The sequence below is a fragment of the Artemia franciscana genome, chromosome 11 (assembly GCF_032884065.1).
Source record: "Artemia franciscana chromosome 11, ASM3288406v1, whole genome shotgun sequence".
Lineage (NCBI taxonomy): Eukaryota > Metazoa > Arthropoda > Branchiopoda > Anostraca > Artemiidae > Artemia > Artemia franciscana.
The window spans coordinates 26,231,490-26,243,932 of record NC_088873.1 but is presented as its reverse complement, the minus strand read 5'-3'; the positions used below and the strand labels follow the sequence as shown (position 1 = coordinate 26,243,932).

The 12,443-nt window shown below is 34.3% G+C and overlaps 1 protein-coding gene across 9 annotated transcripts in view; it reads left to right on the top strand.

Moving 5' to 3' along the window:
• The window catches only part of LOC136033020 (uncharacterized), a 408,980-nt gene that overhangs the window by 24,939 nt on the left and 371,598 nt on the right, over positions 1-12,443 (top strand). For 3 of the 9 annotated variants that reach the window (XM_065713565.1, XM_065713561.1, XM_065713563.1), the window contains one exon: positions 4,904-5,026. The exons of the other annotated variants lie outside the window; for them this stretch is intronic. The gene's annotated coding sequence lies outside the window, so the exon portion shown is untranslated. The remainder of the gene's footprint in view (positions 1-4,903; positions 5,027-12,443) is intronic. 9 annotated transcript variants of the gene reach the window in all.

Genomic DNA, 12,443 nt, shown 5'->3' with positions numbered 1-12,443 from the left:
CTTGAAGCCCACGTTATGTTAGAATCTTTTCCATTATAATATTGCAATGCATCGATGAAAGAAGTGAGTTAAAATCGGTGTTTTGTTGATGCTATTAATTAAAAAAACCTTCCTCAAAAAGGGTTTTCAAGGAAAAGTAAAGAGAAACATTAAACAAAAGAGAGGCAGAAATAGAGTTAAATAGCTATTCAAGTTTATTACCAACAGAAACCCCCTATCAACAACAAACTGAGACCCAAAGTGAACAAAAATGAACAATCATATCAAAATTAAAAACGATACAATCACAACTGTCCCTTGGCTTGAATAACGAGGAAAATTCATTGGCTTGAAAAACAAAAAAAAAGTGGCTCAGAGCATCCAGTCTGCATCGACGGCACCTATTTTATTTTATTTAATTCTTTTTATTCGGTGCAGCTATTAGGGCACTGGAAAATCATTGAGAGCTGTTCAATGGCTCACTTGAATGTCAATTGTTACATCTAGTGCGTTTTGCAATTAAAAAAATATTTTTCGAAATAGAATTATATTTTTACAAAAGCTGTATTTTTGTACAACAGTGTAGTAGCAAATGTTGTTAACATCATCTTGCATATGAAGATCAAAATAGTATTTTTACAATGTAAAACGCATGTTGGTATTATTTTTTATAAAATGCAGTAATTCTTTTAGGGTTTCAACAAAAAATATGATAGGTAAACTGAAACTAGAGTAATTCAATGAAATAATTATGTTTCATCTTTCAGTTCAAAGTTATAATTGTCTCCGGGAACCAAACTTTTTTTGGCTTAACTCCGCATCTCTATAACGTTGTGCTATATTTCCATAGCAAAAATGAAATTTCAAAATTAGTTTTATTTTTTTTTTAGTTGTTAGTTCAGGATCACTAAGGTTATTATGTAAATTGCAAAAACATTTACGGTGTCTGAGCAATAATTTTAATTTTTAATTCAAACTAGACAAATACCTGAAAATTTTAAAATTAGTTTTGTTTTTGTTAGGTTCTAAAAACTCGACGCATGACTTTATGGGTATAACTTTAAACACTGAAAATATATTATATGCTATTTTCATCGGATGAAACATATTAAAGGACAAACCACGGCACTTAGTAACTAAAAGTTAAGATAATTAATTCATATTTTGAATAGAAGTTAGCTGCCTTATTCTTTAAGTTTTGTCTCATACTATTCTAAATAAGAAAAGGCCATAGGCTTTTTCCTGTTTTTAACTTTCATTGAATCCGGGATGCAGCAATAGTTTTTCATAGTATCAACAAAAAAAAAATCGAAATAAAGCCACCATAATAACCCAAATCACCGAATAGAACGTAGATTGAAATTAGATTCCAAGTTTAGCATATAATTAAAGGCTATATATTCTAGCAAATTTATATAGCAAATTTATTCTAGACAATTTAGGTTTGTTATCAAACAGTTTGTGGTAACAAACTATAAGTAAAGAGCTACTCGGCTGAAGAGTAACTGAAACTCTAAAAAACAGAATTTTGGTATCAATAGATATTTCAAGAAAATTGAATTTTTGTGTTCATTCTAAGTATATAGAATTCATTAGGTTTACTGTTAAAAACCAAAAGCTATGAGCCTGAGAAAATTTGCCTGATTTTCTAAAGAGGAAGAAACACTACCTAAAATGCACGGGATCTTAAACGAAAATCACATCGTTATATCCAGTGTTTTGAGAGAACCCTTCTGTAGGAACAGAAATACTAGAGGGCAACTAGTCCTCCTCCCACGCCCCTTTCTTCTGTAAAGTCATATGATAAAAATTTTTAGATAGCCATTTTGTTCCTCATCGTTTTTTTTTCTAATGCCTATCTAATACCAAATCTAATACCTATATTTTTGGGGATAACATGACTTCCCACAGACCCTGGAAAAGGTTCGGAAGTTGTGAAATTTGCCCAGAGTTGAAGCATAGTATTTTTTATTGGGAAGTATACAGATAAGTTTCGCGTTTAGGGGATTTTAGACCTCATTCCACTCGAAATGGCCTGTTGAAAAAACACATGAATAAAATTAAATAATACATGGACGGCACTTGATTTTTACTTAGGCAGCACTATTGCATTGCTTATGATACAAACTGTTTGTTGTACAGGCCGCGTAAGCCGTCATAAGATACAAACTGTAAAAGATTTGATTCTTTCACGCAAGATTCCATAAACCTTGTTTTCACTGGACACCTATAAAACATTTCAAAGACATTCGTCCATTCCCGAAGTTTTATTGCGTTGCTTCAAAGTAGAAGTTTTTTTTCGTAATAATTCATTATTCTGGAATTTTGTGGTTCATCGTTTAGGTGAATTTCGAATTTTCTTAGAGACAATTTAATAACTCTGTCAGCATCAGCAATTCAAATGCTATATTGTAGAAAAAAGTATGTTATATCTGTTACTTTATCGATAAAAGATCAACCAGTATTAAAAACCCATTATAGGAATGTCAGGACTGTGGCAATAAAGACGCATAATGCAAATTTTAATGGTAAACATGAGATAATTTATGATGTTGTAGCACGTATGATTGTTATGTATGATTGCAGATTAGAGACCCCGATGCTTGAATAAGTCTATTCAAAGGATTCTTGACAGAAACGTTCAATTTTGGTGGCCTCTTTTACCCTGTAAAGAGCTTACGCCACCTTTTTATCTGATCAAACCGTACAAAGAGCTCCAAATAATACCTTAGCTTATTCCACCTTCTTTTTTCTAAAGTTAGTCAACCCTGAGCAAAAGAAAACACTGGCTAACAAAAATGTCAAGGCCATATATTCTGCTTTGAACCTAAGTTTGTCAGGCACCATATACTTCATCTGTGGAATATCCAGATTTGCTGATCATCTTGAACATATTTCTCAACTCTGGATTAGATTCAACCATTTATAATTGGTTTACGGTATCGATTGGTCATAAAGGGGAAGAACTGTCCTTTGGGGCTTATGAATCCCTAGTTCAATATGGATGAACCATATCCCTTTAACCTAGCAAATAAAAAAAAATAGCGCTAACAACTTTTTTCCCTTGGTCTCTTTCACTTTCGAACGGCATGACAAATTTCCAGTTTTCATTCCCGGTTCGAAAAAAAAGAAAGGAAAAGAAACCCAGATACTATTACTCCACTGTAACGGTGCTATTATTATTGTCCATCAATTACTAAGAATGACAGTAGCACTCTTATTCTAATAACAATCCTACCGCTCTAAATTGCTCAATTACGTTTTTGCTTGTTCTATCGTTATTGCTGCAGTTATATAATTATTTATACTATTATTACTTGCATTATAAATTTCTAATAGGAGTGGCAATAAAAGCAATGCCGATGATTATGTTCAGACACAGTTTTTTCCACGTCTGGAAAGAAATAATATAATTTGGGTACCAGTGTTGTCAAAGCTAATTCAAATGTACACATTCAGCGACTATTCTAGACTTTTCTGCGTGTGACCAATATTTCGAAACTAAAAATAATTTTTATTATGCATTTCTGAGTCTGGGCGTTGCGACCTTTAATGCTACCAGCCGATTTTGCCGTGCTAGGCCATGGAATGCAAATTAACCCTTTACTCGGACGGCATGTCTTAGTTTTCCAAGAAATCGGATTGTAAATCTCCAATTTTTAGACTCATGTTCTTTATTAAAAAAAACTCAACCACCACAAACCTCTGACATTTTTCTGAAGAGCAAAACGCGATTCAAACACAGAGAAACTCGATTCCAGAGAGCAAAATGTGTTTGCGCGATTCGTATTTATTTTCTACTATTTTTTCATAAAAACAATAAAAACTGTAGATGTTTTTATCTTTCAAATGTATTTAATCTTTGCTTTGGCCACAAGGAGGACACAGCAACACTGGAAGAAAAGGGTGATATATTTCTAAATTCAACAATGTTAATCTCGGGGGAGGGACCTCTAAAGAGCTAATGGAAGAACACATATTTGTGGGTATTTCTACATTGGGAACATCTATTTACCCTCGCATATGAGCAGTTGCTTTCTGATATCCCATTTTGCTTTCTTTCTGAGGGTAGAGCGTGAAGCTTGAACGTTTCTTGAAAGTTGTTACGCAAGAATTTTATATTTTGAAAATTTCTGACCCTGCTCTTGAGCAACTTGTGATGCCACCAGACGTTGAACAGCCACATCACGCTCTGGTCCCTCAAAGAGCATCCAAAGACTTGGATGAGCGCAGATGAACATACCATAAAGGGTATTATAAAAATCCTCCGTGGCATTCGTAGTTTTCGCCACGCAATTCAACGTGATTTCACTGTAGTTCCAGAAGACTGGTAACAATCTCGGCAATGCAACCCCTGGTTTGGCAATTGAATGCCACGTATGTAGGTATCATTGAAATTAACTCAAAAGAGAATCATAATTATAACCTTAGGGGAAATGACCAAAGAGTCTATCAAGCACTCTTTCAGATTCTTGTAATGGAACAAAAGCCGAGGTTGAGATACTTTCGACGACGATATTAAAATCGGGGTGATTTTCGAACTCTTGGATCGAATTTTTCTTACGATAGACTATGAAAAGTGAAAGAAACATCCTAATAACGTAGAATTTGGAAACACAACTCGAAAAACATTTATAGCAGCTTTCTCAAAATTTGTCAGAATTCTAGTTGGATTGGCTCTTGGCACAAAGTCTCAAAGAGCTTGTAGCATGCCTCGATATGTGTCTCCTGCCTTGTCAGGCAAAAGATAATAAGCACATGAAGGATATGAATCACCAGCCTTTGCATGTTTTGTAAATAGCTGGAAAAAAGCCAGGATAAAACCTTAAATGTTTCATCCGCTAAAAATAGTTCTGACCTCTCAAGATACTGCAACATATCTCTATGCCCAAAGTCCAAATATTTTTAGGAATATTTTTTCCAGAATTCAGACAAGATCTAGACAATGTCTGGACAAGTGCTCGAACAAGTTTAAGTGGTTGAGTTGTGCATTCACCTATCTAAATTTTAGATGAGGCGTCTACGTCTGATCTTGCAGCAAGTACAAGTAAGTAAGTAGGTCAAAGAGGATTTGTGTTGGTTTTTCTTCGTAAGGACTTACTATAGGTGTTCTGCGTTTTACAAACAACCATCCAGATCGTTTGAAGTTGCAACTCTTTTTCTGTAGTTGTTTATGTGATTCTTTTTTTTTCAATCAGCTTCGCAATACCTACAAATTTGTAGTGTAGCGGGAATGCCTTCGAAATGTGTTTATTACAAATTCTCTGCATCTTATGAAGTAAGAATTGCTTTCCTAACATGTTTCTTTCTCAATTGTCCCAATTCTATACTTGTGCAGCATTGGGTTATTTTTAATTAGGAAATGCAGAGTGACAAAACGGTCGAGGTGACAGTTACCTCTATGGGGTATGATGTCATTTTCTCTCAGATCTCTCAGAGCTACTTATCTTTCTGATCCATTTTACTCAATCTTTAAATACTCTATTGGAGTACCTCGCAACAGCGTAGTGGTTAGAGCCAAGCTTGAGTAATACTGGGGCTTAGGTTCGATCCCTGTTGGTGCGTGGAATTATGATCACTTAATATAACTTTACAGTATTTTTAGTCAATTAATTTTTGCAAGTATTTCTATAAGTAAAGTTTTGCGTATCTAGATGTCTCATCAATTTGAATAAAATTTTTAGGTATTGCAATGCAACCTAAAAATTTTTTCTTACAACTCTGCGAAAAGACGGTGAGCATATAACAATAAGACACTTATAATCCAATAAAATGCCATTTTCGCCCAGCATTTATTGCCATAAAGTGCTTAGAGAAATCCGTTTAATAACATTTCAAAAATCAATTAAAATCAGCCTTGCTGAAATACCCCTTTTTCAGGAAAAAGAGGGCAAGGATGGTGTCCTCAAATTAATTTTTTTTTTTATATTTTCTGGATTGATAGGTTGTTACCTATTAATTCGAGTCTGGAGAGACCGGAATGACATTAGAATCCAAAAATTTCATCGCTTAGTACACCATTTCCACCGTAACCGTGGTCAATGGGATTGAAAAATCAGAATCTTAATTTACTTTTATTCCCCTCTGACCTTGCTTGTGTGGAAATAGGGTACTAAGTGATGAAATATTCCAGTTCTGATGTCATTTTTGGTCTCCCGGACTTGAATTAATAAGATATAATCTTTCAATCAAGAAAATATTGCAGAAAATTATATTCGAGACTTCCCCCTTTTCCTTCTCTTTCTCGTAAAAATTGCAATTTTGTGCGGCCAATTTTGGCAAGTTATAGATAGGCTATTAAGCAACTTTTGAGATTTTGGTGCCAAAATGGTGCTCAAGTTTACCGACTTTTTGCCTTTTTTAATAGTTTTACTTTTAATAGTTTTTTTAAATAATTGTCATGGACTTTTACGGGGATTATTGTCCCATCAACAAGTAACGATTTTATTGTCAGGATATTATTTTTTATGAGAAGGTCCTTTGAACCTCCTTTTCAAACTCCAATGAATGATAATATTTGAACCCTCTGATCACGTTTTGAGCAATATTCACCACTAATATTTTTTTTTATATGCATTATAAGTGCAACTTTGATAAGAAATAGAGGTTAAATTTGTTTCTTCGCTTAATGTTATTTTACGCCGTTCATTATATTTAATTTACAAAATCTAATCCATCGATTATACTTGAGTCGTCTTTATGTGAGAATTTGCCTCAGGAATGAAGTCTTACTTTTGTACATTTTTAACAGTAGGGCTTCTATTTGGAATTTCAGCCATATTAACAAGAAAATAGTCTTTCGTCATTTTCAAAAAATATTGATTAGATATTTGTTAGTCTTTTCAATTTCAAAAATTAATACGAACTACAAGTTTACTGCAATATATACAGAGGATATAAAAATGTTTTTGAGGATGGCACAAGTACATCCCAAAATTTCTGAAAGTAACGTTGAATGGTAGCTTTCTTAATGCTCTGAAGACCGGTCAGTGGCAAATGTAAAAAGAAAAGAAAGAAAGAAAGGGTCCCAAGGGACTTGCTATGACAGCAACTCCTGCCAAAAACGTCTTTATTTGTTTACTTAGTTTTTCATCCTTTTTTTTCTTTTCTTATTTTTTCTCATACAGCCATCCTATCCAGTCTTTTAGGAAAGTAACGGAAACGCACAGTTTAAATTCTTGATTTTGAAACTCCTTTTTAGAAGTCAAAAGATGCATACAATATACTTTGAATCCTAAATTGATATGAATCGTATTTAAAAGCATCCATAGCAGTATTGCCTCTCTAAGTTCCATGCTAACATCATGCATTCCACCAATATAGCGTCTCTAATTCCCATGTATACATCACTAGTATAATCATGTTAGAACGAAAGATCGTGAATGACTTAGATATTGCTGTCAGAACATGATTAACCTTTATTCGACCTTCACCGAATAAGAGGACTGACCAGTTATTATAATGCTTAATATTCAGGTCATGACAATTATATGAATCAATTTTTTACTTGAGTTGTAAGAAAATGGTCTTGACGTGCGCTTGGGTAAAGTAAATTGGACGCATTTTATAAAACGAAATGAATTTTAACAAGTCAAAAAGCGACAAATCTGCTACCTTTTTTTTCTCATGACATGAGCTTGAGAAATGTAAACCAGTGAACTTATGTTCCCCAATGAATCAATTGCTATGGCATTTTTTTAGAGGGAACTTATTGTCATCCATATCTCACCTAGAAGGGTCCTCAATACCCTATCCCCCCAGATTTTTGCCCCCCCCCCTCCAATTTTTTAACTAGGAAATTTTTCAACTTTTTTAAGAAAGTTTCATAAGGCAGAGTTTTAGTTTTTCTTAATGACATTATAATACAATGGGAAAGAACTACTATTGAGTGCCCTTTTGTTTGCGCCAAGAGTTCTTACGCCAATATGAAGTGGGAATTTATCAAGATTCAGTCAGACACAGGCACTAATACTAGCTCATTTGTGGTATATTAGAGTCTAAAATAGATTAACTAGATTTTACCAAAGTCTGAGAGAGATGAACCGGATTCTTTTTAGAGTTAGAGGCATATGAAATGGGAAGGTTCAGTCAGACAAATAGACTTCTACAAATTCACAAGTGGTATACTAGAGTCTGAAATAGGTGATTTTAGGTTTTTACAGAGGTCCGAGAGAGAGAGGAACCGGATTTTTCTTAGAGTTAGAGACATATGAAATGGGAACACAGCTGATTGCAACACTGGTGACAACTGATGAAGCATCAAGCTATATGAACCAAAATGAACTGAACTTGAACGAAGTTATTTGAAACAAACGTGCGACTGTAGGCTGTCTGCAGGTATCCGGGTCAAAGTAAAAAATCTGTTCTGTTGCCCTCAGTTTTGTTCCCACTCCACATGTCTCTAACTCTAAAAATTACCCGATTCATATCTCTAGGACTTTGGTAAAAACCTAATTCACCTACCGTATTTCAAACTCTATTATACCACTTATGAGCTGGTAGTAGTGTCTCTGTGTGACTGAATCTTTATAAATTCCTACTTCTTGTGTCTCTAACTCTATAAAGAGACTGGTTCGTCTCTCTCAGACTGTGTCTGACTGAATTTTGATGAATGTCCACTTCATATGTTTTTAACTTTAAAAAGAATCTGATTCATCTTTTGCGAAACGTTGTTCTGCAACAATTACTGAAAACCGTTTCGCCGAGTAAACAGTTTGGAGAAATGATATGACCAATCTCTCCCTGTCATTTAACTTATTTTTACTGAGCTACCTTTTGAATTACTAAAGCCATATTTGACTTTGGTGTGTAAAAAGGTGGCTCAGTGAATTCCTTTGAGCTTCATTCAAAAATCTTGTTTTTCAGCGATTATTAGAAAAACGTATAGCCGAGTAAACAGTTTGGAGAAATGATTTTTCCATTCGTTCCCTGTCATTTAACTTATTTTTACTGAGCTAGCTTTTGAATTACTAAAGCCATATTTGATTTTGGTGTGTAAAAAGGTGGCTCAGTAAATCCCTTTGAGCTTCCTACAAAAAGCTTGTTTTGTAACAGTTATTAGAAAAACGTCAAGCCGAGTAAAACTTTTGGCTTTTTTAAGTGATCAAAAATTAAAACGAACAGAAATTACTCCTTATATGAAAGGTGCTTTTCCTCCTCAACGCCCCGCTCTTTACGCAAAAGTTTCTTACTGTTTTAAAAAGTAGAGTTAAGAGAAAGGGTCAAACTTAAGCTTAAAGAGCGAGGCGTTAAGGAGGAAAAGCCCCTTTCATATGCGGAGTAATTTTTGTTCGTTTTAAGTTTTAATGTCGCTTCTTACTTTCCGTTACAAAAACTTGTTGTTTTTTTTTACTTCATATTAATAAAAAGCCGAACTTTGATTCTATTTGAACGCAAGACAGCATTGAAGAATAAAATGGAATCGGCAGATAAAGTAAAAACAAACTATTGTTATTTACCCAAAAAAAAACAAACAAATTTCATGAGAATAGTGATTCAAATTAAAGTATAGGCGTCCAATACCTGAAAATAATGGCTCCAGTACTATTTATATTGAAAATAATAATCCAAAATGGTATGAGTGATGTGTTCCATTTTCAAACGACGAAGAGATTGTAAACCATGTTGACAAAAAAACTACCGGACCTGATATTTTGATGCCAATAGGTAGATCAAACGAATGGGATTTTTATTCTGCTTTGAGATGAATAAGTTTCATTAAGTTTAGTCTTATCCATCAAAAGGTTCGCCTGAGGAAATTTGCACCATCAGATTCATCTTAACAGAGAACCCTATTGTAGAGAAGTCAAGCTTCTATTCGCAAAAACATGGAATTTTGTATTTTTTACCGGAAGGAAGATCACGGATGCATGTTTATTATTTTTTTTTCCCCAGGGGTGATCGTATAGACCCACTGGTCCTAGAATATCGCGGAGGGATTTATTCGAACAGAAATTAAAAGTTCTAACGCCCTTTTTGAGTGACCAAAAAGATTGGAGGGCAACTAGGCCCCCTCTCCCACCTCTTTTTTCCCCGTAATCATCCGATTATAATTTTAAGACAGGCATTTTGTTCATCATAGTTGAAAGACCCTATACCTATGCCTTTGGATATAACGTGACCCCCCCCCCCCCCGAGCCTCAGGGGAAAGGTCTTTAAGTTATAAAAATTCCATTGTTTACGCGTAGTATTTATTATTTGGAAGCATACATACATTTTAGGGTGGGAAGAAGAATTTTCTTCTGTTTTTTTTTCAAGGGGAACTTTCCAATGGGAAGGAAGTTTCCAGGGGGTGAACTTTTCAGAGGAAATTATACACAGGGGGAATTTGCCAGAATTCTTATACAAAATTCTTTTTATGTGTCTTGCTTTCTCTTTTCCGTGTCAGTTTTACAAGTGGAGTTGTTAGGGGAAATTCTTCTGGGTAAGTTGTCACTGAGATTGAATTTTCTAGAGGATATATCCATGGGAAGGGTATTTCTCCGTGGAGGTGGGTCCATATTTCCTGGGATTATTTATAAAGCGATAAGAAATTAAATAAAAAAAGTTTTTTTCAACTGAAAGTAAGGAGCATCATTAAAACTTGAAACGAACATAAATTATTACGTATATGAAGGGAGTTGCCTCGTCCTCAAAACCTCACTCTTTACGCTAAAATTTGAATTTCATCCCAATTCTTTAAGAAAAACTCATGAAACACAAGTGTCGTTTAATTGGAACTATAAGAATGTTTTTTCAAAAGTACTAGAAAGCGTAAAGAGCGAGGTGTTGAGGAGGAGGCAGCCCCCTCATATACGTAATAATTTCTGTTCATTTTAAGTTTTAATGCTGCTCCTAACTTTCAGTAGAAAAAACTTTTTTCATTCCCAAAAGGCTGGAGTGTTGTTTGTTTTTTACTGAAAAGTAAACGCACTGCTGAACTGGGGATTTATATTTAACAAGCTTCCAATTTTGAAGGGATGAATTAAAAATTAAAAAGGGTGATAAAATAAGGTCTTCTAGAAACGTAAAAGTAAATTAATCTACACAAATGTTTCGTATGTAATTGATTTTCTGCAAATAAGTATGGTCCTACCGACTCTCAAACCCACTCGCCTCAAAAAGACTTGTTGAATGAACTCTTCTGGAAACCAAGTAAACAGGTTAACTTTAAACCTGAAAATAGCCAACTAATATTTTGATTTGTAAATGAATGGATTCAACAGGGACAAGCCATTTATAAGAATTTATAGCATGTAAGACTAATAAAGCTAAATTGCTTTTTGCAAGTTTATTGCCAGTAATATTTGAGCAATATTGCGTCTTTATTCTTTAATTGAATTAAATAAAAAATAATTTTTTTTAACTGAAAGTAAGGAGCGACATTAAAACTTAAAACGAACAGAAATTACTCCATATATGAAAGGGACTGTTCCTTCATCAAAGCCCCGCTCTTTGCGCTAAAGTTTGACTCTTTCTCTTAAGACTATTTTTTTAAACAGTGAAAAACTTTAGCGTAGAGAGCGGGGCGTTGAGGAGGGAACAGCTTCTTTTGTATACGCATTAGTTTCTGTTCGTCTTAAATTTTAATGTCGTTCTTACTTTCAGTTAAAAAAAGTTGTTTTTTTATTTAATTTCTGAACGTTTTTGAATTAATGCATGTTTTGATTTTGGCTCTCCGCACATGAATACTTATAACGAAATTTGCATATTTTCTTTTTTGGCTAAATGGCTGTTTCTTAGTTTTGATCGGACAATTTTAAGAAAAAAGAAGTGGGGGAGGGGGTTTAGTTGCCCTTCAATCTTTTGGTTACTTAAAAAGGCAACTAGAACTTTTAATTTCTTACGAGCGTTTTTGTTAATAAAAAATAGACGTAAATTCTTAATTAACTTTTGTAACGAACTTCTATATTCGTGTATTTTTATTACATACATGAGGGGGCTCGTCCCCTCTTTAATACCTTGCTCTTTACACTAAAGCTTAAATTTTGTCTCAATTCTTTAACAATGACCCCTGAATCACAAAGGCCGTAGAAGAAATATTTGAAATTACTAAAAACACTTTAGCGTAAAGAGCAGGTATTTAGGAGGAGATGAACCCCTCATATGCGTAATAATTTCCGCTCGTTTTGTTCTAATACTGCTCCTTACTTTCAGTTGAAAAAACTTTTTCATATTTTTCTTTTCATTGTTTTTTGTTTTAAATAATATTATTTAAATATTAGCAGGGTTAGAGCTTAATGAAATATTAGCGCAGGATTAGAAAATCCTGAACCCCCTTCATGGAAATTCTCTCCTCCCATGACAAATTCCTCCATGGAAAGATCCTCCCATGTAACCCCATCCCTCAACCCCCTCCCTATCCAAGAAAAAAAAATTCCCCCGAAAACGTCTGTACACTTCCCAATAACCATTACTATATGTAAACACTGGTCAAAGTTTGTAACTTGTAGCCCCTCCCCTGGGGACTGTGAGGGAGTAAGTCG